A 27,078-nucleotide genomic window follows, 5' to 3' on the forward strand; every position below is an offset into this window, starting at 1 on the left:
GGATCCCAAAGGTCCTCTCCACAATGCTGCGTGTCCTCTTGTGGGCGTCATTGTATGCCCGCTCAGCAGCAGTATTTGGGTTCCCATATGGTGTCATTATCCAAGGCTGGATGCCATACCCCTGATCAGCTGAAAGAGAAACACAGAATGGTATCAATTAGATGTAGGAGGCACTGTTGTACGTATCTTTGATGGCAGTAGTTGTGTTGTGTTGTCTGTGACTATTTTGTGTACTAATGTGACAACCTATGGTTGTTGGTGGAAACTTTGGCATTGTTTATTTTCCTTGGCTGAGCAAGTGTTTGTTGTCTAACTGTTTGTCAGCAGGATGTATTGGTTTCTCAAGTACAGTGTGCCCTCCCTTGCATTGTGACTTGTGACACAGGTGTCCGTGTGTCCTCACTGGGGGTGTGATGATAGTTCCATGCAGAGTTGAAACATGAAAGGGTATTAGAAACGTTCATATGAACATAGCCAGGCCATCCCATCCCTTAAAAGTTATGCATTGTATTAGTGTACAGGTTATTGTGAGACTTCCAATTTGCAAGGTGACATTTAGGCAACCACAGTCATGAATGTCTTCACACTAAGCTGTGGAGTAAATTCAAATGTGTGAGAGGTTCAATGGTGACTTGTGACACATGGCTAGTGATGTGAGTACCTCAGTGTGTTCCTGTCTAGGTGTTGCTATTGTGGTGTATGTGTTGTTTATCCTAGAGGGTTTCTGTGCAGTGAGTATATAAGTAGATTTTTGTCCTTACCAACAAGTAGTCCATTGCCATACCGTCCATCCTGGAAGTGTTGGTTGATGGTGCAGTGACGGAAGATGAATGCATCATGTACACTCCCAGGATATTTAGCCACGATGTTGCTGATCAGTCCTTGGTGATCGACTATGGCCTGCACGTTGATGGAATGTGTGTGCTTCCTGTTGCGGTAGAGGTGTTCACTCGCAGCAGGTGGCACAAGGCGTACGTGTGTGCAGTCGATTGCACCAAGGACGTGCGGAAAGCCACTGATGGCGTAGAACCCCTGTTTTGTTTCCTGCTGCTTCTGCAGTGTGTTAGGGAAGCAGATGTGGCGGGGTGTCAGTCCAATGATGGCATCCAGTACTTTAGGCAGGAATGCGGAGAAAGATGGTTGTGAGATTCCACCAACCAGGGCACCAGTTGTCTGAAAGGAGCCACTTGCCAGCATGTGAAGTACGGCAAGCAGCTTTGTTTCTGTTGGGATAGTGCGTGGAGTCACTAAAGTGGGGGCCAATTGCTGTTCAATATTTGTCAGCAGCTGCTGAATGGCTTGCCAGTTCAACCGGTACCTCTGGATGATGTCTCGTTCCCTGAGGCCATGCAGGGTTGTTCTTGGGCGGAATATCCTCTCCTGCCTTCTGCGCTGTCTTTGGGGTCCCTGCTGTTGTTGTTGTGGCTGCTGTTGTTGCTGCAGGGCTCTGCGTCTACGTGCACGTTGAAGAAAAAGCACCTCCATGTCTCCCTGTTGCTGCTCTGCTGCTCTGTTGTTTGTTCTGTGTGTTCTGATTAAGTACAGGTGTGTTTGCCCCATTTTAACGCCTGCCCTGACCCAGGCGTTAAAATGTCACGCTATTCATGCTTTGCGCCATTTTTTTGCGCCGCCTGCCGCGCGGGAGTGATTTTTGCCCTGGAGCATAAATTCCACGCACCGCTATGTGCGTCTGTTTTTAGACGGGAACGCCTTCCTTGCATCTCATTAACGCAAGGAAGGCGTTCACGCAAAAAAATGACGCTATTTGCCAATACTTTGGCGCTAGACGCGTCTAACGCCAAAGTATAAATATGGCGTTAGTTTTGCGCCGAATTTGCGTCGAAAAAAACGACGCAAATTCGGCGCAAACGGAGTATAAATACGGGCCTGAGTGTCTATCATACATCCACAGGCCTTTTCACGCACAATGAGGAAAAATTTGACGCATACGCATATCCCATACTTTTCTCCTAAGCTAAGAGATGCCTAGCCCCTGAATGTCTATTGCATGTCCACAGGCTTTTTCACGTACAATGGGGGGAAATCGACGAATGACCGTTGTGCGTTAAAAAAACTACGCATGACTGGAAGCGTGATGCACAGGCCCAGGAAGTGATGAAACTGAACATTCTGCCTGCATACATGGTACAGTGAGTCCACTTTCACTTTCTCCTCACAGTCTTATTGTCTGTGACTGTGTGAGGGTGTGTGGGGCTGGTGCTGTTGGAGGGTTGGAATATTTGGAGTGTTTTTGTTGTGTGTACTGTAGCTGTTGTGTTTTATTTGTCATTTAATCAGTCTTTTGTATTGTAAGTGTTCTGTATCTGTCACTGCATTGTGGGGTGTTTGTCTGGAGTAGCATAGTTTTTTGGGTATTTGGGGTAGTCTTAGGGCAATAAATTTTTTTGTCAACTGGATTTGCAGTACATTATGTCAGGGAAAGGGAGGATGGCCATGATGTCGGCTGCTGAGCTGGGCGGCTTCACATGGCTGGTACAACATACCTCCCCATGATGCTGGCACTGGGTGGCTATGTCATACAGGGCTACCCTACAGAGGCCAGGAAGCTGCAGTGGGGCAAGGTGCTCCACCACCTGCCAGGAGTTTTTGCACCGCTGGGCTGACCTCATCACAAGGGAGCAAGATCTGCTGGATCACCTGGGCACCAAGATTGGTGGAGCAAATGGTAGGTATCCCATTTCCATACAAAGTCCAATATTTGCATGTGCATAACCAGTGCCGATACGGTTGAGTGCAGCATGTCATGTTTAAGGATCTGGACATGTTGTACGCTGCCTGTATGAGGAGCTCCAGTGTCACCTTAGGGCTGCCAATGTACAATAATGAAGCTGAGGCAGGGCAGATGTGCCATCTCCCCTGCACAATCATTACAAAGTGTTGTGATGCATGCAAAGGGCAACTCGGTTTTGAGCACACATAGAAAGAGCAAATCGCCATTTAAATTTGTTGTTGTGCAGGAAGGTGTTCCTTTCTGCACAGAAACAATCTCCCCCTCAACGCAGCCATCCTTGCCCTATGGCGCAAGGGTGGTAGCATTGGCACATGATAGCTAATTTACTGCTTGCACAGGGGGGAAAGACGGGTGCACAGTATTCTTATAAATATGGCGCATCCCTGCATTTTGAAAATGACGGTGCGTGATGCTACCTAATTTGGCACAGCACCACGCACCATCATTTTCTGTTTGATCTGGGCTTCTATCTTGTCACATGGTGAGATTGCAGCTACTTGTACAGCTTCACACATGATGTTCACAGACATGCTCCATGTCTTGTATGTGTTTTATTTTGTGGCCATTCCCTTATGGCACATATGCTTGTCTCTGAGTTGTTGTGGGTTCACCCTGTATGGATGTGTGCCACAGGTTGCAAGCTTTAGGGCAGATTTTTCTCATGTGGCATGGCTCAGGGATGTAGCAGTATGTGTTGCACTATACTGCACCAGTTTAGATATGCAGGGATGTGCCAAGTTTGCTTGAATACGGTACAGCCTGTAGTGATATTTGTATTTTGACCACTGACTTCATGTTGCACCACTTTGCACTTGGCTTGGCTGTCCACCGTCATACTAGTGATCACCAGTTACAGACTCCATTTTGTATTGAGCTTAGCCTTAGCTTCACTACTTCCCTACCATGTTAAGGGTAGGAGTAGTTTTCCATACAAACATGTTATGCAGGGTGTTTTCTATTTCTACGTGTTCTCGTTCTCACCGAAGAGTTAGGACATAATATGGAGAGTTATTCAGCACGATAAGAATGGTACTGCAGGGAACGGCTTAGGGTTGGGAGAGACACCTTGGGAAACTGGCCAGTTCCAACCTGTTTTTTCCAATCCTGACCTAAAATATCCAGCATTTTTTTATACTTTTTGCGTCAACAGGAGGGGTTTTCCAGAAAGCACCTTCTTCGTTTTTTTAAGTTATAAAAGAGATCCTGATCAACATTAGGAGATTCAGAGACCTCAATCAGGAATTATATGTTGAATGCCTGATATATATATATATATATATATATATATATACATATATATATATATATTTCTCGTGAGGGTAGAGATCTCTCTTTCTTGCAGTCGAACGGGGTCATTGGCTTGCTGGCTGGAGAAAGATGAAGCACCTGACAGGCCCTACGGTGATGCATTTTTATTAATTATTTGCTTTGCATTGTGTATGAATATAAATACAAATATCAATATAAGTGTTTGTATCCTTGCATGTATATATTTGCTGTTTATAGATTGAAGATTCTTTATACATGGTGTTACCTCACTGTTGCACATTTTAAAAGCACACTTTTTGCTATTCAAGCCTTCCTTCATGAGCCTTGCAAAAAGCTATAATAAATGTCTTCTTCAGATTAAGAAGTGCATTCCAGAGGATCTTTTTGACTCCTTTCAGTGTGTATATTTTGGCTCAGTCAAAAGTAAAGCAAAACACAGCTCTGCAATTCCCCCTGCACCTCCACAGATTTGGTCTCCCTGCACCAACACAGGCATTGTTGCAGGATGATGAAGGGGTGCCTGCATTGAGGGGATGATTTGTTTGTGTGCAGGGAGGTGTCCCTTCCTGCACATGTACAGGATATTTTTGCTAAGGTAGTATTTCAGTATGTTTTGCAAGATGCAGCACACATGAGTAAAGGCAATGCGACAAGGAGGAAGGGAAGCATTTTGGCCAGAGACACCACTCTGACACCACCCCTCGGGTGGTACTGACTTCCGTCCTAGTCTCTCATGTCCAAGTTATGTACGTACAGGGGCTTTGGCAATATGCAATGGGTGTTGTCATGGCACAACCACAGCCACACTATTTGCACGTCCTTTCCAGGCAATGTTCTGCAAATTTACATGGTGGAGTATAGCCATAGTGGGTGGCCTATGTCCACGTTGTGTATATGTTGGAGTGCATAGCACAACCAAAGAGTCAGTACATGTGTGGCTTGGGTGGGGATGGCGCGTCTTGATTCAGGGCCTATGGCCCATATTTATACTTTTTGACGCTAAACTGCGCTAACGCAGTTTAGCGGCAAAAAATTTTGCGCCGTCTAACGCCATTCTGAAGCGCCATGCGGGCGCCGTATTTATGGAATGGCGTTAGCCGGCGCAAGCAGACCGGCGCTGCCTGGTGTGCGTGGAAAAAAACCACGTACACCAGACAGCGCCGGCGTAGGGGGAAAATGGCGTATGGGCGTCTTAAAATGGGGCAAGTCAGGTTACGTCGAAAAAATCGTCGTAACCCGACTTGCGCCATTTTTTTCCAACGCCCATCCCCCATCAACATGACTCCTATCATTGTAAAGATAGGAGTCATGCCCCCTTGCCCAATGGCCATGCCCAGGGGACTTCTGTCCCCTGGGCATGGTCATTGGGCATAGTGGCATGTAGGGGGGCACAAATCAGGCCCCCCTATGCCACAAAAAAAAAACAAAAAAAAACTTACCTGAACTTACCTTAATGTCCATGGGATGGGTCCCTCCGTCCTTGGGTGTCCTCCTGGGGTGGCCAAGGGTGGCAGGGGGGGTCCCTGGGGGCAGAGGAGGGCACTCTGGGCTCATTTTGAGCCCACTTGTCCCTTAACGCCATGCCTGACCCAGGCGTTAAAAAGCGGCGCCCACTCCCGGGCGTCATTTTTGCCCGGGAGTATAAATACCACGTAAAGGCCTGGGAGTCATTTTTTAAGACGGGAACGCCTCCCTTGCATATCATTAACGCAAGGAAGGGGTTCACGCTAAAAAATGACGCACACTCCGGGCACTTTGGCGCCCGAAGCGTCTAACGCCATAGTATAAATATGGCGTTAGTTGGCGTTAGTTTAGCGTCGAATTTGCGTCAAAAAAAACGACGCAAATTCGGCGCAACCAGAGTATAAATACGGCCCTATGTGTCCCAATGCAACCCTTTAGCATGTATTGAGTGTGTCCTATGTGCCTCATCCCTTGTGCCATTTGTGCAATTCCAGATATTCCCCTCCTGTATTTGTAGTAGTTCTTGGTAGTCTGCACTGTCCCGTCCTGCAATTCCAGTGACCAGCTCCTCCGTGATGACCGCTGCAAACATCTCCTCCAGCTCATCGAGGTCCTCCTGTGGTGCAGGACGTCCTCCTCCAGTCTGCAGTGCTGCCTTTCGGTTCCTGGACAGTTTCGCCTTAGTCCTGGGCTTGCAATCGTGCCAGCAATTCTTGCACTCAATGGCAGTCCTCTTCACCTCTGCCACGCTATTGACTTTGTCTACTATTTCCTGCCATATTGCGTCTCTCCTACCAACTGGAAGTTTGGAGGTGAGGAAGAGCTGGCGTTGGTGCTCCATCACCTCTCTGATCAGGATGTCATGCTGCTCCTCACTAAAGCAACACATTTGCTTTCTCTTTTCCTTCTCCTAGGACTTTTCTGGATCCTCCTGGCTGGTACGTGGGTGACTGAGGTCTCCCTGGGGTCTCTCCTGGCCTGAAAACTCCATCTTCTCTTCAATTTGAACTTTTTTCTGCTTCTGCATTTTGTTTTGATGCTAATGCGGTAAAATATTTAGCTAACGCTTTTGCAAATATTTACGTGCTGCAGAATGGTCTAGCGCCACTTTTGCAGCATTAGCTTCCTATTTCCTTATGGCATGTTGCAATGGTTTTTTTTGCTACCCATTCCTTAGCGCCATTTTTGCTTATACTTTGTATTACAACCATATTCCTCACATACTGTGTACAAAGTAAAATAGCCCTTTTCCTACTCACTGTAATCACAGATTTTGTTTTTTTAAAGGTTTTGGAAATGGAGAATCCTCATTTTGATAACTTTCATATTTCCATTGCTTTTGTATTGGAGGAATAGAATGCACTTCTCTATCTCATAGTGTGTAAAACATTGGCCCATATTTATACTTAGTAAAGACAGGAGTCATGCCCCCTTGCCCAATGGCCATGCCCAGGGGACTTATGTCCCCTGGGCATGGTCATTGGGCATAGTGGCATGTAGGGGGGCACAAATAAGGCCCCCCTATGCCACCCAAAAAAAAAAAAAATATATAAAAAATTATACTTACCTGAACTTACCTGAATGTCCCTGGGGTGGGTCCCTCCATCCTTGGGTGTCCTCCAGGGGTGGCAGGGGGGGTCCCTGGGGGCAGGGGAGGGCACCTGTGGGCTCATTTTGAGCCCACAGGCCCCTTAACGCCTACCCTGACCCAGGCGTTAAATAGTGGCGCAAATGCGGGGTTTTTTGACCCGCCACCTCCCGGGCGTGATTTTTGCCCGGGAGTATAAATACAACGCATTTGCGTCGCCGTCATTTTTTTAGACGGGAACGCCTTCCTTGCATCTCATTAACGCAAGGAAGGCGTTCACGCAAAAAAATGACGCAATTTGCCCATACTTTGGCGCTAGACGCGTCTAACGCCAAAGTATAAATATGGCGTTAGTTTTGCGCCGAATTTGCGTCGGAAAAAACGACGCTAATTCGGCGCAAACGGAGTATAAATACGGCCCATTGTGCTTTAGTGTGGCTCGAATTGACTCTTTTACCGAGCAAACTATTCTGCCAACTCAAAAGTGCCACCGTAGCAAGCACAACCATGGAGGGTAACCCAAATTCAAGCCAAAGAACAGATGGGGAAGCCAGGGAATTAAAATTACAAATTTGACGCCAAACACGCCCATCAAGTGTCTAAAAGATTCCAGTGGTACATGTCCATCACTTCACAGGCATAACTCAATGAAGGCAGAATGTCTACCTTGTAAACTGATAAGACATGCAAAATGCATCTTTCCGCAACTCTTATATAATCTGTGAATAGCAGATGCCTAGGACAGGACTTACTTTTACAATGGTTTACTTGGTCTTTATTGCTACAATTACTTGAAAAAATCCTACCCAGATGAGGATACAATTGCACTTTTTGCATCCCCAAGGCCCTATTGAAATGTTGCCTATATCTAGTACCCTACTACCTAAAGATCAGGACTTTACTTTTGGAAATATTTATTTGTAAATATTGCTCCTTTGCATAGTTTTCCAAAGTGCAAAGGAGCCTTTTGAGTCCTATCAGAGTTAAATCCATTAGGATTACATCATAAGCATATAAAAGACAACACACGTCCATTAAACTAAGTTTAGGTGAAACCCCCTTTGACAGTCCCACTCCACAAGGCAAATCATAAATACAACGCAAGAAGAGGAGCTGCACCAGCAGGCACCCCTGCTTCAAGCAATTCTGCTTCACCACTCTTCTGGACAAGCCTTGGCTCCCCCTATCGGGTCTTGAGTCGATATAGAGGAGTGGAGCGTTATTATTAGCCTCAAAAGATGGGCAGAGATTCCTAATACAATTAATTTTCTCCTCACCATCCCTTGGTCTACCCTATTGAACGTTGTGGAGAAATCAATAAATGCAAAGTACACAGGCATGCCCCTCATCTAAGGATACTTTTATATGAGGGTTTGTAGGGCTGCAATATTATCAAGGGAATCCCAGTTCTTGCAAAAGTCGCCTTCTCTACCGGTGTAATTTTGTTTTCAAATGCCCATTCTTGGAGGTGAAGAAGAATGCTTTTAGCAAATATTTTGCTTGTCACATCCAAAAGGGCAATTTGCCTATAACTGTCCAAAGAGGTTTTAGGTCCTTTTTTGTCCAGGGGCACAATAATGCTGCCCTCCCAGGATGATGGAATATCACCTGACAAATAGCAATACTGAAATAATAGGCATAAAAAGGTAGCTCATGAATAGACCTCCTGCTTAATTAGGGCTATCAGGAATTCATCAGGACACATGGCACCAGAAGTTCTTGTACCTTTAAGGAATCCTTTGATCTCCTTACCAGAAGGTGGATCATATAGTACTAGGGAGTCTGCATCAATGCTTAGGACAGGAAGAACACTTCTACATGAGTAACAAGCATATAACTCAGATATACAAGTCCAATCATCATCGGATTTTTGAATTTCTTGAGCAGTGACTCTAAAGTCACAATATTGTGCGATTAGAGCTCAGAATTTTCTTTGATTTTTAGATGTAGTGGCTTCCCTCACATTAACTACGTTTCCTGTCTTCTTCCTTTCTACATTCTATCATTTTCAATCTAGCTCTCTTGTGCTTAAGACAGTAAATTTCACCATCTCAGGATTCTGTTAAATTTAAATTGCTCCCTAACCAGAAGGATTTTTCCTGATTCACCCTTTTTAAGGTCCTGAAAGTCATTGTAGATGATTTCGACCTTTTCCCTCCATCTTTACTCCTGTAAGCATGAAAGGAGGGCAGCTGCCTTTCATACCAGAATAAACAAGCTACTTTTACACATTGGTGCAAAGCCTGTATATTTCTACGGGCTCAAAAAGTACACCCATTTGATTTGTTATAGGTTACGTTATCCTTCTTAAGATTCCAGTAATCAAGGACCTTTGACTCTTTGTCAACAGACATAGAGAGAATACTATAGTCACTTAAATCTTCTCAAATTCTCCAAGTGCAGGCAGGCGCTAAACATTTGATGTGACACCATATAATCAATCACAGATTGACTGCAAGGAGATTAACAAGTATAAGAGACAGGAGAATCTTCAGGTAACCTACCACTCGAGAAAATAAAATCATACAATTTCACATTTTCTAGAAACAATAGATCCCCTCCTGCCTGTTCTAACCTTTTCTGGTGGTACTGCTTCAGAGATAGACCAAGTTTCATCCAATTCGATATTGCAGAAAGTCATACATGCAGAATTTGAAACCTTGGCATTGAAGTCTCTCAAAATGACAACCTGAGGTCATTCCTCTAATGAACTGATGTTATGAACAAATGCAAACATGGAGTTGCCTAGATTGTCCTGGGGCTTACCCAGGGGAATATATAAGTTAACTAGCAAAAAATGCCAACCCTCCTCTCTCATTAGACATGACCAACTTTAAACAGAGGCATAGGTTTTGATGGATGGACAAATATTTTTTGATTCTCATTGACATTATTTTAAGCAATATGGTAATTCTATCACTAGCATGACCTTTTACGAATGGTTTTGCTACAGAAGAGAAAACAAAATAATTATCATATATAGAATCAGTACAGACCCACGTTCCCTGCAAGCATATAATCAAAGGATCAAGATGAATTACAGAATTCAATTCAAGTTAGTTTGATCAAGGCCTGCTATATTCCAGGATGCACGTTTACCACAGGGGTTTTCTCCGCAGCACCAGGTACTTCACGATGGTACTGGCATCATTCAGTGCATCTGCAACCCAGCTCCAATTATTTAGCTCACCCTCCCTGTTCTGGCTAAAAAACACCCAATACTTCTGACTCCACCTTTTTATAGCTCTCCTCCCCAAAACACTGTCTACGGATATGGTGATTTCCTTAGGGTTAACAGACCCAATCAGCTGTTGATCCTGAGACCGAGGGCCTCATTACAAGTTTGGCAGTCTTTTGGAAAGACTGCTGTGGTGGCGGCTGCCAAAAGATCGCCACGTTGGCGATAATCCGACTGCCGTATTATGACTCCCACTGTGAAGACCAACAAAATTCCTAAACCACCAAGACACTGGAGGACGAAAAAGCGTCCCACCACCAGCACTGCCAGCCTGACAAAAATCCACCCACAAGATTACAAGCCACAAATCACCACAGTGCTTCTTCCATGGTGGAAAACCATTGACAGTCCGACCCGCCGCAGTCAGAACCCACATCAAGCAGAACACTACACCACATTGGACAGTTTGAATACACACCTGACACACAGCAGACACACCCACTCACTGCATCATAGGACACACCCCTACTCAACCCACAATCCTTTGCTAACAGAACGCCATATACATACTCAGAGAAGCCAGTAAGATAGATATAGCACTTTTACACCATTGACACGCATACAAATCTCACTAAACACATACCCCACATCAGCACAACTAACACAATACACACAACACTAGCACACACAATCCGCAACAACAGTCACCCCCTCACATCGGAGCACCCACACCACACCATTTACCCAACACTGCACCCTTACACTCACAACACCCCCACACACTGTCCACACGACCACAACCATGTCCCCACAAAAACATCCATGTTTCACTGATAACGAGTTGAGGGTCATGGTGAATGAAATTGTCAGGGTAGAGCCTCAGCTGTTTGGAGCACAAGTCCAACAAACATCGATTGCCTGGAAAATTGAGTTGTGGCAAAGGATAGTCGACACGGTCAATTCTGTAGGCAGTCATCCACACACAAGGGAGGACATCAGGAAGAGGTGGAACAACCTAAGGGGGAAGGTGCGTTCCATGGCATCCAGGCACCATATAGCGGGGCAGAAGACTGGCAGTGGGCCCCATCTGCTCCCCCACAGTTCACATTATGAGAGGAGAAGGTCTTGGACATACTTCATCCGGAAGGCCTGACTGGAATACCTTGGGACTGGAGTCTAGTAAGTACCTACAACAGTCATGTCACACAATTGACTAGTCCTTCATGCTGCCTCACCACCCAAATCTTCCCTAATTAACTAAATGTGCCACTACACCTCTCACCTAATCACCTAATGCCCCCTCTTGCATCCACCACCCCACTCAGCCCAACTGCCCTCATACCCCTTGGAAATGGCACGTTAACCACAGGCTGATCAGATCACTACGACTCCCAGAATGAACTAACCCATCTCTGTGAAAACTTGGATTGTGCACATCACATTTCATGCATGTATGACTAATGAACTAGTTACACCAACTAGATTGTTCCACTGAGGACCAGTGCATGGCAATGACAGCAATGCTATGACATACACACAACACCAACCCAAGCAAAACACTTTTACAGCCCACTGACCATTCCCAGGGCCACAGATCAAAGATCCCAAACCAGAAAAAGACAGACCAGGGTTGGAATGTAAGATGGCAGACTCCATGCACATGAACAACATCGAGTTACAGGACAATTTCCCCTGCATACTCACATACTGTGTAACCACTAGGATACCATGGTGGTTTGTACAGCTCCAATGTGAGACATCTAGCAAGCCTGACCACTCACTAGGCAACAGAGATGACCAGTCATGGTAATCATCAGACAATATCAGATCCCTACAGCACAAACACTTGTATCCAATTGGAATGACAGCACACATGGGGTGAGGAAAATAAGTCACTGAGTCGTATGTACAACTAAGGCATGCTGTGCAGCATCTGTCATTGCAGGGAATCATGTAAAGTCACCGTCTGTATCTCACAAAGAGTTAACCAAACACATATTCTAACCTGAACTCTGTGTCTCACTCCCTCCTCAGGTAACCCTGCCATTGCCACCATGGAGAGGACACCTGAGCCCCTCGGGATGAAGGCCCAACTGAGGACAACACGCCTGGATGTCTGGACACTGACAAACAGCATGGCCCATCTAGGACACCTGGTCAGTCAATGACTTGCAACCTCACTCTGACACATCAACCCCTCCCACCCCTGGTGCATCCACATCACAGGCAACCATTCACCCCCAAACCTGTGTCCCAAGGACTTTTCAATCAATAGTGTGCCCCACAGTACAGGGACCTGAGTCGAACCATGACACCCCTGACAAAGGGGCACAGGCACGTGGGGGTAGGGTGCATGGGAGGGATGCTGTGGGCCAGCGGATGGGGCCTCAAAGAGACTTGACTGCCAGGAAACCATCTCTTAAGTCTTCAGAGCATACCAAAGTTCCCAGGATAGGATGGGCCAAATAATCACCATGTTGGGGAAAAATCAAAGGCTGCAGAGGGAACACCACCAGTATGTCATGCAGCAGTGAGAGGCATAAAATGCCCACATGGCTACCATTGGAGGGGTGCTGAGAGATACCACCCTGATGACCTTTTCCTCACAACATCAGGCACCTTTCAATAGCAACTTAACATCTTCCCCATCTACATCTGCAGCAGCTAGTGGAATGGAGGCCCTGCCAGGGAAACCACATGGCTCAGACACCCCTCCCTCTGTAGCTGAAGAACCCTCCTCCCACCAATGTGGACGTCCACAAGACATCCAGCTGCAGCAGATGCCAACCCCAAACCCACTGCCAGTAAGTGAATCTCTCCTGATTCATGACCCTTGTGTTGTGTGCCACTGAGAAACCCTGTTGACTGTACAGAAACATAATTCCATTTTCCGATAGCACAAGGACACTGGACCTGTGTAACCAACTGGTGCTGCAGCTACGCTGATGAAACCATCTATCATGACTTCACTCATCACCTTAATGTTCTTTTATGCACTTTAAATTTGACTTTCAGTATTTTGGAATGCACAATAAATCACATTTAAACACAGCTACTGTAAATGTTTCTGTATATGTGTCTTTTATAATACATCAACAATAGTCATGCTTGCTAACTGTGGTCTGGTCATGCCCTCCTGAATCAAACATCCAGTGCAATGGTCATCAGACGGAGGCACCCTCAGCAGGAGACACATTTGAACAGAAATGTCACAGGACAGGTGTCATTGAGATAGAAATCCAGGTCTACACAACAGTATTGTGAGTATTCCAATCTGTTAATAGAGCATGACAGAGAGTACCATCAGGATGTCAGCTGTGGTGTCATACAATGTACATATATAGGTAATAGAAGTCAGGCTCATGGTATTCTGCTGACAAAGCAGGGGCACCCAGATTGGACCTATATATCCCCTATATTTCACCAGGTACAGGCTCTTCACATACCCATAACATAGCTACGTATTCACATATCCCATGGAACACAAAGAACATCACAGAGGAACCAAGTGCTTCAATCATACACTAACAGGGCACCATACCTGTAAAACTGTCACTCACTTATTTCAGTATACAGTTACCGCCACCTTGGACAGCAAAGTCAGAACATAAATAAAGCTAGGTCCCATGGTCATCACAAAGTACTCAACCCATTGTAAAGCCAGAGACCATGGTCCAATCAATACACATAGACCACACACATCAACAGACACATAATACACCATTTTACATCCCTCCAACTCCATTGGTAATAGAAAAGGACTTAGCAGTTACAACCGCACCTGTATGAAGGATGTACTATCCCACTGAAACTAAATCCATGTACACAGGTATCTGTCAGGTACATCTCTCATGTCTGACAGCAATTGCCATTGGCCTCAAGCCTGGGTTGCAGAGCCAAACAGGAAATAGCAAATTCAGTGAGTGGAAGGAAAAAAGTATATGAGATTGCAGGAAACATGCCTAAATTCTGAGTAGTCCATAACAGAAGTGTATGCAAGTATCTGAAGTAACAATACATGAAATAGCAGAAGATACTGTACTGTACACAATACAACCTATCAGTCAGCGAACACAACTCACACCCCCACTGACGAAACAAGTAAGGAGTTGTAATGGCAGCCATCTAGTTAAAGTTGTGCACATTCATCAAATCAAAAGGTCCACTTCATATTTCTGTATGTCAGTTGAAGTACTGATTGATGGAATCTGCCCTACAGATACCTGGTCCTTCATCCTCAGGCTCTTCACCACTTGGCATTTCAGCATTTCCAGCCACTGGTCCAGCAGCATCCCCCCTCATCTGCTATTAATTATATCTGACGTCTCAGGGCTAGATTGTGGAGCATGCAGCAGGCAACGATTATTTGGCATAACTTGTAGGGCGAGTAGAGGAGTGTTCCTCCAGGTAGGTTCAGGCACTTGAATCTTGCCTTTAGGAGCCCAAGTATTTGCTCAATTACATGCCTTGTCCTCCTGTGGGTCTCATTGTAACAGAGTTCTCCTGCCATGGCTGGGTACCTCACTGGTGCCAAGAGCCAAGGAAGATTAGGATAGCCTGAGTCATTTGTGAACATAATGGTATAATATCTAAAATTTTGTATCTGGGACTGGCTAGATTGTGATGACAGGAGACAAAACACACAAACACTCACTACAGTGTAAACTTACCAACCAGCCAGGCCAGCTCCCTTTGTAGTTGTGCCACTAGATGTGGGACATTACTGTTCTGCATGATGTAGGAATCATGCACAGATCCTGGATACTTGGATGTGACTTGTGAGATGTATTTGTCTGCCAGACACACCACTTGTACGCTGATTGAGTGGGAGTTCTTCCTTCCTGTTCCTATACACCTGTTCATTGACACTTGAAGAAACCAAGGCTACATGGGTGCCATAAATGGCTCCTACCACATGAGGAATGTGTACCATCTCATAAACGTCTGCCTTCACATAGGCCAAATCTGTTCATTGGGGAAACTTGATGTAGCTTTCCAGGTGTTTCAACAATGCACATAGTATCTCCTTCAAAACCAAACTGAACATGGGATGAGACATGCCTGCTGTTAAGGCAACTGTATTTTGAAAGGAGCCTGTGGCCAGGAAGTGTAGCACTGACAAGACTTGAACAATGAGTTGTATGCCATAGAGATTGCGAATTGCAGGCATCAGATCTGGCTCTACCTGAGTACAAAGATCCTTGATGGTCTTACGATTCAGACAATATGTCTGAATTACATGCCTTTCCTCCATGGTATCAAGGTTTACTAGTGGACGGTACACTGGTGGTAGCCTTACTCTCCTCATGGCAGGATAACTATGTTGAGAGAAGTGAAAAACCAATGAGATTTGCAGTATGCACACATCATGTACACTTTGGATATTACCTCACATCTAACATCTGTAGAGGATGCCTAGCACCTCAGACATATACAGTACAGCCCATAGATATGCGCTCTGAATTCACCCTCATTGCTGCACATTGGCAATCATGTAAATGAGATTGTACATATGAAACTAATGTTAGTGTATATGTGTGTAAGACTTATATACTCCCTCAACACGTCATATGTAATGTGTTGGACAATGTGTTGCACAAACATGATGGCACTACATACGGTTATACAGCAGTTTAATGGAGTAAGTGAATGATGCAGATTAGTAAACACACCTGTCGATCAAATGTGCCCAAAATGGCAGGAGTCTGACCTACTGTAGTGGGCAGTTGGAAATGAACTCAGTCCGCCAGCGGAAGTCGTCATGGCAATAGGCGGTCGCAACCACAGTGCAACTTTCCATTGGTTAACATTACTGCCTTTGGTGGACTAGAGCCCATGGCAATGACGGTCAGCGGTGACGGTCCTGTACATGGTGGTCGTAACCACCATTTTCAACAGTATTGCTCACTTGACTCCTGACACTTTTGCCAGCAAGACCTCCATGACGTGAGCTGCTGTGTACTGCAGCTGGGAGCCATCATGCCATGTCCTGCAGGTGATAGGGCCCCTGCCTTCACCCGGGCAGAACTTGAAAGGCTGGTGGAGGAGGTCCTATCCCTGTATGGACAGCTATATGGGGCAAGAGAGGAGCAGGTGAGTCCAATGGCCTAGCCATGTGTGATAGGTTTTGTGTGTGACATTGCCTCAGGCATGTAAACTTGAGAGGGTGTAGATGTATGCAGATGGCTTATTGTGAAGGCATGTGTGCAGAGAGGATGGTATGTGTGCCTACTTGATGTGACTGATGTGCACTGATCACTCCTATTGGTATGGTGCATGTATACATTACTTTCTCCTTTTGTCTGTCTCATCCATGCAGGTCAACACCCATCAGAAGAAGGGGATTACGCGTGCCATTGCCAAGCAAGTGCAGACCCTGGGGGGTCCACATCAAGCGGAGCACTCATTGCAGAAAGAGGTGGGAGGACCTGAGACGCTAGGCCCAGAAGACTGCAGAGGTTGAGCTGGAAGATGCCCTCCCAACGAGGTAGGGGTGCTTGTCGGACCCTGACCCCCCTAATGGCCCACATTTTGGCGGTGGCCTACCCTGAGGTGGATGGGTGTTTGAGGGCAGCACAGCAGCCACAAGGGTTAGGTACTGACTGTTTCCTGGTAGTTGGCTCTGGTTGTATAGTGGTTGCTGTCTCACTGTAGCTTCAATGACAGTGTAGTAGGCCCTACATGTATGTTGACTACTGGAAATACATTGTACTCATTTAGCCTGACTAAGAGATGGAGATCTGGCCTTAGGCCTGTGGATGTGCAAGTTTAGAACGCCTGTGTCAAAGTACATCTATGACTGCATGTGGAGATGCACTATTGACAGTGCTGCATGTGTGACTCCACCCAGCCATATATATGTATGAAAGCTGATGTATGTAGTACCACTCTAGTATTTCCAGGTCCATAATTTGGAATATTTTAATATGTAGCACTAAGGCATCAGACCGCTCCCATCTGTGTAGAGCGGCTGTATTTGCTACAGAGTGCCTGACATATTTGGTACAGGGTCTAGTTACCTTGGTCCTGGTACAGATATTGATTCCATGTGAGTCTGGCATCTCAATTGGTGAACAGATATGGGCAGTATTGGAATGTTAATATGGGTTTGTGGAGGTGTCCCATTGTCTCTTCATATGCATACTATAGGGAATGTGAAGGTTGTAACGGAAGAACATCCAACTATGGGTGTCTGACATTGTCTATTTGGCCTAATCATGCATTTCCATGCCATTGAAATGTACACGATTCACTGTTATCCCAATGCCTTTGTTTTAGAGGAGGTAAGTGATTAGGCTGTCCTACCCTTTGCCAATGTTCAATGTCCATGCAATATGTGCCAATCGCCTATCAATACTAGTGCAACATATAGTATTAGCCGCCTACATCATGCCACAACGGTTACTTGGGACAGATCTTGTTGAATGGGACAATCATTGCTTCCCTTAGCCTAGCTGATGTGGACAGGTTGGATAGCCATTGGTTCTGGGTAACTTCATACTTCAAGATCTCATGGTTTGCCCGTACTCCTATTTGTCATACAGGTTTTGTTGTGGAATATGTTGTAAATGCAATAGGAGTGATGTAGGTTCATGTGTACGTCATGTGTACATGTATTTTCAGTGGGATATGTGTGTTGTCTGGACTTACGGACAGGTAATCACATGTTTGAATCAATGTGAGTGATGTTGGTTTACTCATGTTGTCATGTCAAGGCTCTGTATTTGCAAGTCAGTTGGAATGTCATGTACCCTATTTGAAATTAGTTGGCTGTCCTTTGTTTTGTTGTTGTTACACTGCTTTCTGTGATTGTCAGTGGATGTATCATGTGCTAGGAAGGCCACTGTTTCTGTACATGCATGTATGATATGATGTTGAATATCTGTGTTTTTTGACTGCAGTTATTCCTCTAGCATTTGGTACATGAAGTGACATAGGTGTTCTAGAGACATGGATTCTAAGAATCATATGGCACATGTATGGGACTGCCACATTTTCATCAGGGATTGTGTCCATTGTGTAATATATGTACAGAGGGTTAAGCTAGGCATGGGATTGAAATGGCAGGTGCTGTGTTGTTTATGAATAAAGTTGTCTTCACTTGCATGGAACATTACTTTTGGACATGGATTGGTCATGTGTTGAATCGTAACATGCATGATATGGTGTTATCAGTTAACTGCTGTTCCTAAAGCTGATAGGAATATGGAGAGATATGACCAGGATTAGGATGGCATATCAGCTTTCATCACGGCATTATGAGTATACTGAGATAGGTTTACAGGTGAATTGATGGAAAGCTCCAGTAGTGCTGCCTTACATGGATTATGATGTCGGTGAGAGATATGACATGATGGGGTGGATAGAAGTAACGTGTTTTGACATTATGTAGGATATGTGGTATTATAAATGGGATTCCCTAGCCAGGAGATGTATACCTACAGTTGTGCATGTTGTAATATGTATAGAATGTGATGACCCTTTCTTTCTCTCCCTCCCTCTATCTCTCTGTTTGTGTGCTTCAGCATCTGCAGGCAAAGGCAAGTGGGGATGCTGCTGGCCATGAGACCCTGAGTGCTGAGACCACTGACAGTGAGGGACCCAGTGGCTCAAAGGGTGATGGGAGTGCCACAGGGGAGACCCAATCTTCCCCTTCATCATCTTCGGAATCCTCCTCCAGTGGTCACTCCCTAGTGCTGGTGGACCCTTCTGGGACCACCCCAGCACCATCTTTGTCTACCACTCCCCTTACTATACCGTCCTCCTTGTGGCTCCCCAACCAGGTGTCGGTGCCAGTTCACCCAAGAGGGTGGGTGTCTCCTTCGCTGCAGCACCTCTACCCCTGCCCCAGTCAACCCTGCTGCCCTCAGTGAGGAAGCTATTGACCTCCTGTGGTCCAACTCTGTGGGTCAGTTGACCATCGTGCATGCCATCCAGGGACTGGCAACTCAAGTCCAGCAGAGTAATGCATTCCTGGAGGGCAATCACAGTGCACTGGCTGGCCTACAGAGATCCTTTCAGGCTCTGGCTGCCACACTGATGGCAGGCAGTCACCCTTTGTCTTCTGTCCCCCCTCCACCTTCCTCTTCCCATTCACAAACCCCTCTTCCTCCAACTCTGCCAAAGCACACAAACAGACAAGTATGCATTCACTTCAACATCCAAGGGTAGCGCTGACAAACACAAGCAGCACAGGACACACAACCGGCATGCACACAAACAACACCCACCTGCAAACACACCAACAGTCACTACCTGCACTCACACCCCCAGCATCATGTACAAAACACCTGACACACCTGCAGTCACCACACCAACATTCACGATACATCCACAACACCTATCTACCCACAATCAGCACAATAGCAGATCCTCAGACATCCACCTCAGTCACCACATCCGCACCCACCACAGACACGCCTACATGCAGCACATCCACCATGCCTGCAGTCACAAACCAGACAGCTGCCCATTCACCACGGCATCTCCTTGCACCTCCACCCCCCTCCCAAGAAACATAAACGCCCAACTCACCCACCCAATAGACGCCCAGCACACACAAGCAAACCTCGCACACACATGCACCCAAGACATCCACCAAACCACCTCAGACAACCACTCCCTCTACATCCACACCCAAACCCTTTTGCCATGACCGTCCTGTGTGTCCCCAAATGCTCTGTGTCCATCCCCAAGTCCAGCCCTTCTACCTCCAAGACCTCCCCTGCCCTCCTGCAAGTACCCATGCCCCTCCCCCTGCCAAAAAGTCAACCCCTCCGAAGAGTTCCCAGCCCTTCCCTAAACCTCGACCTACACCCTCCCTCCTAAACTGCTAAATGAAATTACACCACATTTTTCAGGAATATAGATCTTAGTTCGGAAAGTATGCTTTTTGTTATTTGGTGTAAATCCAGTTAGTAGGTTTTCAGAAATTAAGGTTTAAAAATATTTGTCTATCTGGATGGTTGGGTTCACAAGGGGCTCGGAAAAGTCTGGGGGGATTTCCAATGTAAAAATGGAGCGTTCTGATTGGCCCAGGGAGCTTTTGTTTCCCCCTTGGGCCATCTCAATCTCACAGGAGTCAGACTTCTGCAGGGAGCGAACACTTTCATTGGCTGCACATGAGAACAACTTTACTGGCAGCCATTACGGGCCTTGGGGACTTAGTCCCCAGTCCTGAATTAAAAAAAAACATGATATAAGGGTGCAGGGTAGAGGGATACCCTGACCCTGTAGGCCCCATTTGGGGGACCCAGAGGGACCCGCAGGGCCAAGATTGAAAATATGCAAGATATTTTGCCACAATTCTGCGGGACTCCTGCGGGATTGCTGAAAAACAAAACCAACAAAATGGTGGCCTTGGGCTGCATTTCTTAATAAAGTGGAGGGGGCACACATCACTCTTCTCTGAACTGTTTTAGGCCTCGGGCCCAATTTAGGCCACAAGGGATGGGGTCCCCGAGGCCCAGAAGGCCAACCCTGCACTGCGCACGCCAAAGACTGTATGCCATGCGGGGTTTGCAGTCTCCTGGGAGTTTGGCCATAGGGTTTGGCAGCAGGCCAAGTCCTGTGACAACACCCTGCTGCTCACAACCAAAGGCTTTGTTCAGCTTCGGTGTGGCTGCCTACGAGGAGTTGGAAATAGGACCTGGCTGCAAGACAGGTCCTGCAGCTTACCCCATGCCACGCATGACCAAGGTTCTCTGGATGATACCTACGGGGAGTTGAATGCAAGGGCTGGACGTAAGCCAGGCCCTGTAGCTAAGCCCACGCCTCATGCAATGATCGGTCATGCACAGCATGAGTTGACTGCCTCTGAGTGGGTTGGAGCCTGGCCACAGTCCAGGCCAGGCCAATTTGCTAACTCCTTGCTGAGCAGGGTGGGGCTAGCTGCCTCTGGGTGGTTTGTGGCAAGGCCAGAAAATGTCATGAGTCATGTAAAATGTGAGGGCGTAGGCAGTGCATGGTGGGGGTGCAAGTTATGGTTAGCTCTGCTGACTAACTGGTGAATTTCTGTTTATATTTTTAAGCGTTAATGCTGTTCACCTAACTATAACATAATAACTATAACATTACTTTAACCTTTGTTTTTTCAGTAAAACAATGTATGTAATGCAGATTTAGTTGCACTGCAAAGTTTTAGCTTCCACCTTCCTCAGGAAGTACACGATTGTTTGCTCTTTGGGTATGTAGCAAATTTACAAGTTGCCTGTACCAATATATTATTATAAGGTAGCACATTGTATGGTGGGTTATATATACTATGCATGGAAAATGCATTCATCATCTGACTAACTGAATCTTGATAATAAACCATAGATCTAAAGGCGACAACAAATCTGATCTCAAACTTACTTGCTAGGTGCCTCAACAGATTAGCTTTAGTATTTGAAACAAATTTGGGTAAATGCATATATTTCAGAAATTAAATGTACTACATAAGCAGTATGTAAATAATAATTTGCATATTAAAATACTTACTATTTGAGAGAGTTTTGTTGCAAAACAAATAAATAAAATTTGTTCAAAATGTTAATTGTTTGCCAAACATATTACTAAAACACAATGTTATTAAAATAGGGGCTTTCGCAACTTATCTTAGACATACACAATGTTTCTTCATGTAACTGAATAATTAATTTAAAAAGTGAACAACATATTTTTTTAAATAACTAAATAAACACAAAAATGTAATGTTCTAAAAGCACATGAATACTACTTTTGAACGCAAAAGTTAACAATTAATTGATAGTCAAAGTAATAAACCTTACCCACTTTATCATGTCAAAAAAGTCATACTATCTATAATAATGAAAATTACACAACAGTTTACTAGTTATTAAAGTTAAATATTGTGCAAAATGACTAACTTTAATTTTAATTCACCTAAAAAATAATAGAAAATAAAACACTGCTCACTCAATCTCCCAATAAACCCCACAACCTGACAAAAATAATCATAATTATTCTAAATTAAGTGATTCAATGTACAAATGTTTGTAAAATGTTAACTGAAGTATACCAAAAATAAATTACATTGGAAAAAATTATATAATAGCCAGCATACATCTGAAAACATAAAACAATGTACATCCTTAAATAATATCAGAAGCAATACTGAAAATAATTTAAAACAAATTAGAATAAAAATGATAATGCTATTAAATGTAAAATACATTCGAGACTAAACTATTTTACTGATTTTGTATCATAGATATCATTTACAAAAAAAACAAAAGGCAATATTCGTACCTTCAATATAATGTTCTACAATATTTTTGCAGTCACAATATTTTGACAACTATATTGTGGTCAAGTGATATTTTGGAGTTACTATTCAGGTACCATATTCAAATTGATATTTGATTGTTCTGTGATTTCTTGGCCTACGGACATTAGCAAATAGATGCTTTACTCTTGGTATGCTACTTTGATTACTTTTACCTATATGTATGGTAAAGACTGTAACATACCTGTTCACAGTCACTAGGTGACAGATTAGTAGAGTTCTGAGCACTTGCCCTCATGCCTTGTTTATGTAGCCTTTGAGGTGAAAAAACAGCATTGGTGGTCTTTGAGTCACAGTACCCTTCTTCTTGGCTAAATGAAACTGAGAATAAAGTGTGGTGCTGATGGTCATCTTATTTAACAGTTTAAAATGGTATATCGGGTTGCTTTTTGATGAGTGAAATGGGAGCTCCGTGACATGTAAAACCGGAAATCATCAAACACTATGAATGGCTAGCTATTTACAGCTTGTAAATGCTATTTGATTGATCCCCCATGTTTGTATGTCTATATGTAATAGCATCACAAATGTTGACGCTGTTGCCCCTACCCTGCGCCATGGTGCACCGTATATTATATATTGTGCACAGTTGGTGGCCATGGAGGGGCACTAAGGGGCAGCACCACTTTTATTAAATCAGGCCCTCAGTCTGAGTTGAGCTTTAAAAAGATGGTATTCATCCAGACCAGAATAGATTTAAATCATGACTTAGAAGAGCTCAAAGGGGAAGGAACATTTTTGTTAAAGGCCAAAAGGAATTGAGTGTCATCCGCATAGGATACAACTCTCAGTCTCCAAGACTCAACAATCTTAACCAAAGGTGACAGGCTAAGGGTCAAGCTAAGAGCTGAACCCTGTGGAATACTGTAATCGAAGGACTTAGCTGCAGAGGAAAAATGAGGAAGAAATCCCGAGTATGGTTGGTTCTGAAAGATTTGAGCCATGACAGGGCTTGGTTTTTAATGGCAATCGTTTCCATCCTCTGCAAAAACAACAGATGATGGACGGAATGCAGAACAAATCAAACATTCACCCCCAGTCACAGATCTGGGTTTATTCCATCAGTTTTTTTTTGCTTGCCATGCCATTCAAGTTCGGACCCAGTCAAATGCAAATCAGTCTTGACCCTGTTCTCCATGGGAACAGTCCAACCCAAACTGCCAGGCCAGGTCTTCCGTGGACCAGAAACAAGCATCCTGCGACCGGTATCTCAAGCAAAATAGCATGAAAGACCATATCAAATGTCACAGAAAGATTCAAAAGCATTACCACGACTGGGGAGTTTAAATCAAGGTTTTCTTTGATGTATTCAGAGATCTCAAGAAGAGCGGTCTCAGTATTATAACCAGAGCGATATCTTGATTGCAAGTCATGGAGCAGATGGTTTTCCTCCAAAATATGTGTGAGCTGCCTATTGACATTTTTCTTCAAGAGCTTTGCCATAGTGGGGAGGAGTGAGATAGGCCTAAAATGACAGAATCTTAGGATCGGCTGGGGCCTTTTTAAACAGGGTGAATAAGAGAGCCTGTTTAAAACCAGAAGGAATGAGCGCCTGGACAGGGGACTCGTTAAGCAAACTGTTCAGAGTGGGATTCACCATCAAGACAGCCATTTTGATGATGCCCCTGTTCAAGGGTCAAGCATAGATCCTGACTTGCATTTGACAAGTTTCTTGGCAGATTTCTCATGGGTTATGGGGCAAAACAGGACAGTAAGAGAGCAGGAAAGGTAAAGAAAGAGACAATGAGGAGTGAAAATAGGCATAGAATATTGATCATAAATTGCTTGAATCTTGTTATGAAAAAAATCCGATAGGCCTTCGCAGAGCTCTGTTGATGGCATGAGAGTATTTTTAGTAGCTGAGGGGCAAAGAAAGGTGCTGACCACCTTGAACTCCCTGGGCAAATAGTCAGCCTCAGAAATAGACATGTCTACAGTATGCTTCTTGAGTTGTACAAATGTCTGAATGATATTTCTTAAGAGTGGACTGATGAATCACTTTTTTGTCATATTTGGATCACCATTGCCTTCCTAAATTTTTGTGAGATTTCTCCGATTTGAGAGCATCAGAGAACCAAACTGCCGAAGGCTTCTGTATCTTTGATAAATGGGATTTCATAGACGCAGTGGTGTCAATGGCCTTCTCAACCCTGTTGTTGAAAAGCACAGTATCTTGTTCCAGAGATCCAGTCTGATCCAAAGTGACGGACTAGATGGCATTCAAAAGAAGCAGGTCATTCATGTTAAGCAAAAGTCTAGACATCTTTTTTGTCAAACACAACAAAGCGCCAGGATTGAGAGTCATAATCTCGAAAGGAATTAGGACATGATCAGACCAAATACGATCTACCACAGGTTGTACCTTGACAAGCAGAGGTCTGGCCAGAATAAGGTCAAGAATGTGACCAGCACTATGAGTAGGTACCTTAATGAGTTCCTCTAGGTTAAAAAACTCCATGGTGCTCATAAATTGCTGTGCAGATTTATTATTAGGGTCATCCAAATGAAGATTAAAATCTCCGAAAACCACAAAAGTGGCATGCAACGGATAAAGTTCACCCAGAATGTCAGACAGGGATTGTAGGGATGTGGCTGAACTTTCAGGTGGGGTGGGTGGGGGGTGATAGATAAGTGCACCTGATACTACAAAGGTGGAAGTTAGAGTAATAGTAAACAACATGACCTCAGTATTGTCAATAGTATTAAGCTTAGAGAAAGTGCAAGGGAAGGACAAGCGATGAATAATCGTGACCCCACCCCTATTTTTATTATCTCTATCAAAATGTTTGATAGAGAAATCTTAGGGAATAGCTAGAGCGATAGCGGCAAAGCTGTCTTTGAGCCCATTTTCTGTAAGGAACAATACATCCAAATTCTTATTACTTGGTAAATTGAAGATACCCAGTGTGTGCCTGCGTAAGGAACGGCAGTTTAAAAGGCCTGCAGTAAAAGATGCTTCAGAGGAAGGTAGGCACGCAACAGCGAAACCATCTGAAGCCAAGGTTAAGAGAGAGAGTACACCTAGGGCAGTTAAAACCTGCTACAAGTGTAGCAGCGTAAGGAATTCCTACATGTACACACAGAACAGGGTGTAATGCAAACAACTCAGTCCTATTGTACCTAATAAGGGGAGTAGAATGTGAGCACTTACCAGCAGTCTGGCTGCCGCTGGATGCTATTTAGATGCAGACGGGCACAGGCGGGTTTGCTTTTAGTGCACCACAGGCCTGCCACCGGGGCATCTGCTGCATCAGCCTGATAAACTAACGTGAAGCCACTGAACGACTAGAGTGCAGCTAATCACAATTGGCAGCTTGATGTCGGTCTAATTACTAATAAGTTTGCTTTGATTAATAGCTAAGAATTTACATGAATTATGCAAAAATAAAATCGAGTGTCTTGGAGAGTGTGCCCACTGAAGTGGCCACCATCACATGTAAGATATTAATAAATAATTTTCATTAATAGTTTAAGTAATGTGCACATGTAGAATAAAATGTATTAGTGGATCATACTAATGTATTAATGATATGTATTTGCTTAAAAATAGGCATAGAGTAATTGTGAAATTGTGGGCCTAGTCAACAAAGCGTCATGTTAAGTTTCATGGCAGAAATAAATGTTCGGAAATGTTTTCTTGTAAAAGCAGACAATTAACACTTTTTCATTGTTCACACAGTGCTGACCAAATAGATTTTGTAACATTGCAATGGTAAATTAGTTGATGTTTTAAACATTCATGTGAAACCTGTCTGCAGTGATGAGGTGTACTACCTATGGATACAAATGTATCCTTGATGTGTGACAAGCAAGTGTTGTCAGGCCTAGACAATGGCTGAACTGACAGGAGTTATGATTGCAACTAAAAAGTTAACTGCCAAAATTGATGATGGGAATGGGAGAAGAGGAGCCAATCATTGACATGTGTAAAACTGTTAATCTGTATCATAGATTTGGGAGTTAATGTTTATTGGTTCTACTGTGAACACACAATATTCTGACCAATGACGACGTGAGAAAATACTTTATTGATTTTTAGTATATCCAGACTACACTTTGCAGGAACAGGCAGTCTGAGTCCAGTTCTACTCTATCCCAATCTCCATACTTAGTGGTCCCGTTCGAGGAGCAATGCAGTTCCTGATGCTCTTTTCCTCATAGCTTTAGCCTAATAGCATAAATTGTGTTAATGCTATTGATGTTGTTTTCTTAGCTTGATGCCCTTTCTAAGTTGGTTCAGTTCACGTAAAGCAAAACAATGGCTGAGCTGATCCCTCTCATTGTCCCATATAAATGCTGACCAGATGGATGTCCAACTGACAAAGAAATCACAGCTTGCAGATCCATTCAGGAGAGGTATAACAAAATGCTATTATCTTTGCTATAGATTTTTATTCTTTCTTTTCGGTACCAACCGATATTTTTATTAGAGCCATAGTTAAATGTTTTCTATATTGACTTCTCACTAAATTACTTTTGCATGAACCCCAAATATACCATTCAAATTGGAGTGTTAGTTAGAGTGTCAAAAGAATTGA

The sequence above is a fragment of the Pleurodeles waltl genome, chromosome 5 (genome assembly GCF_031143425.1).
Source record: "Pleurodeles waltl isolate 20211129_DDA chromosome 5, aPleWal1.hap1.20221129, whole genome shotgun sequence".
Taxonomy (NCBI): domain Eukaryota; kingdom Metazoa; phylum Chordata; class Amphibia; order Caudata; family Salamandridae; genus Pleurodeles; species Pleurodeles waltl.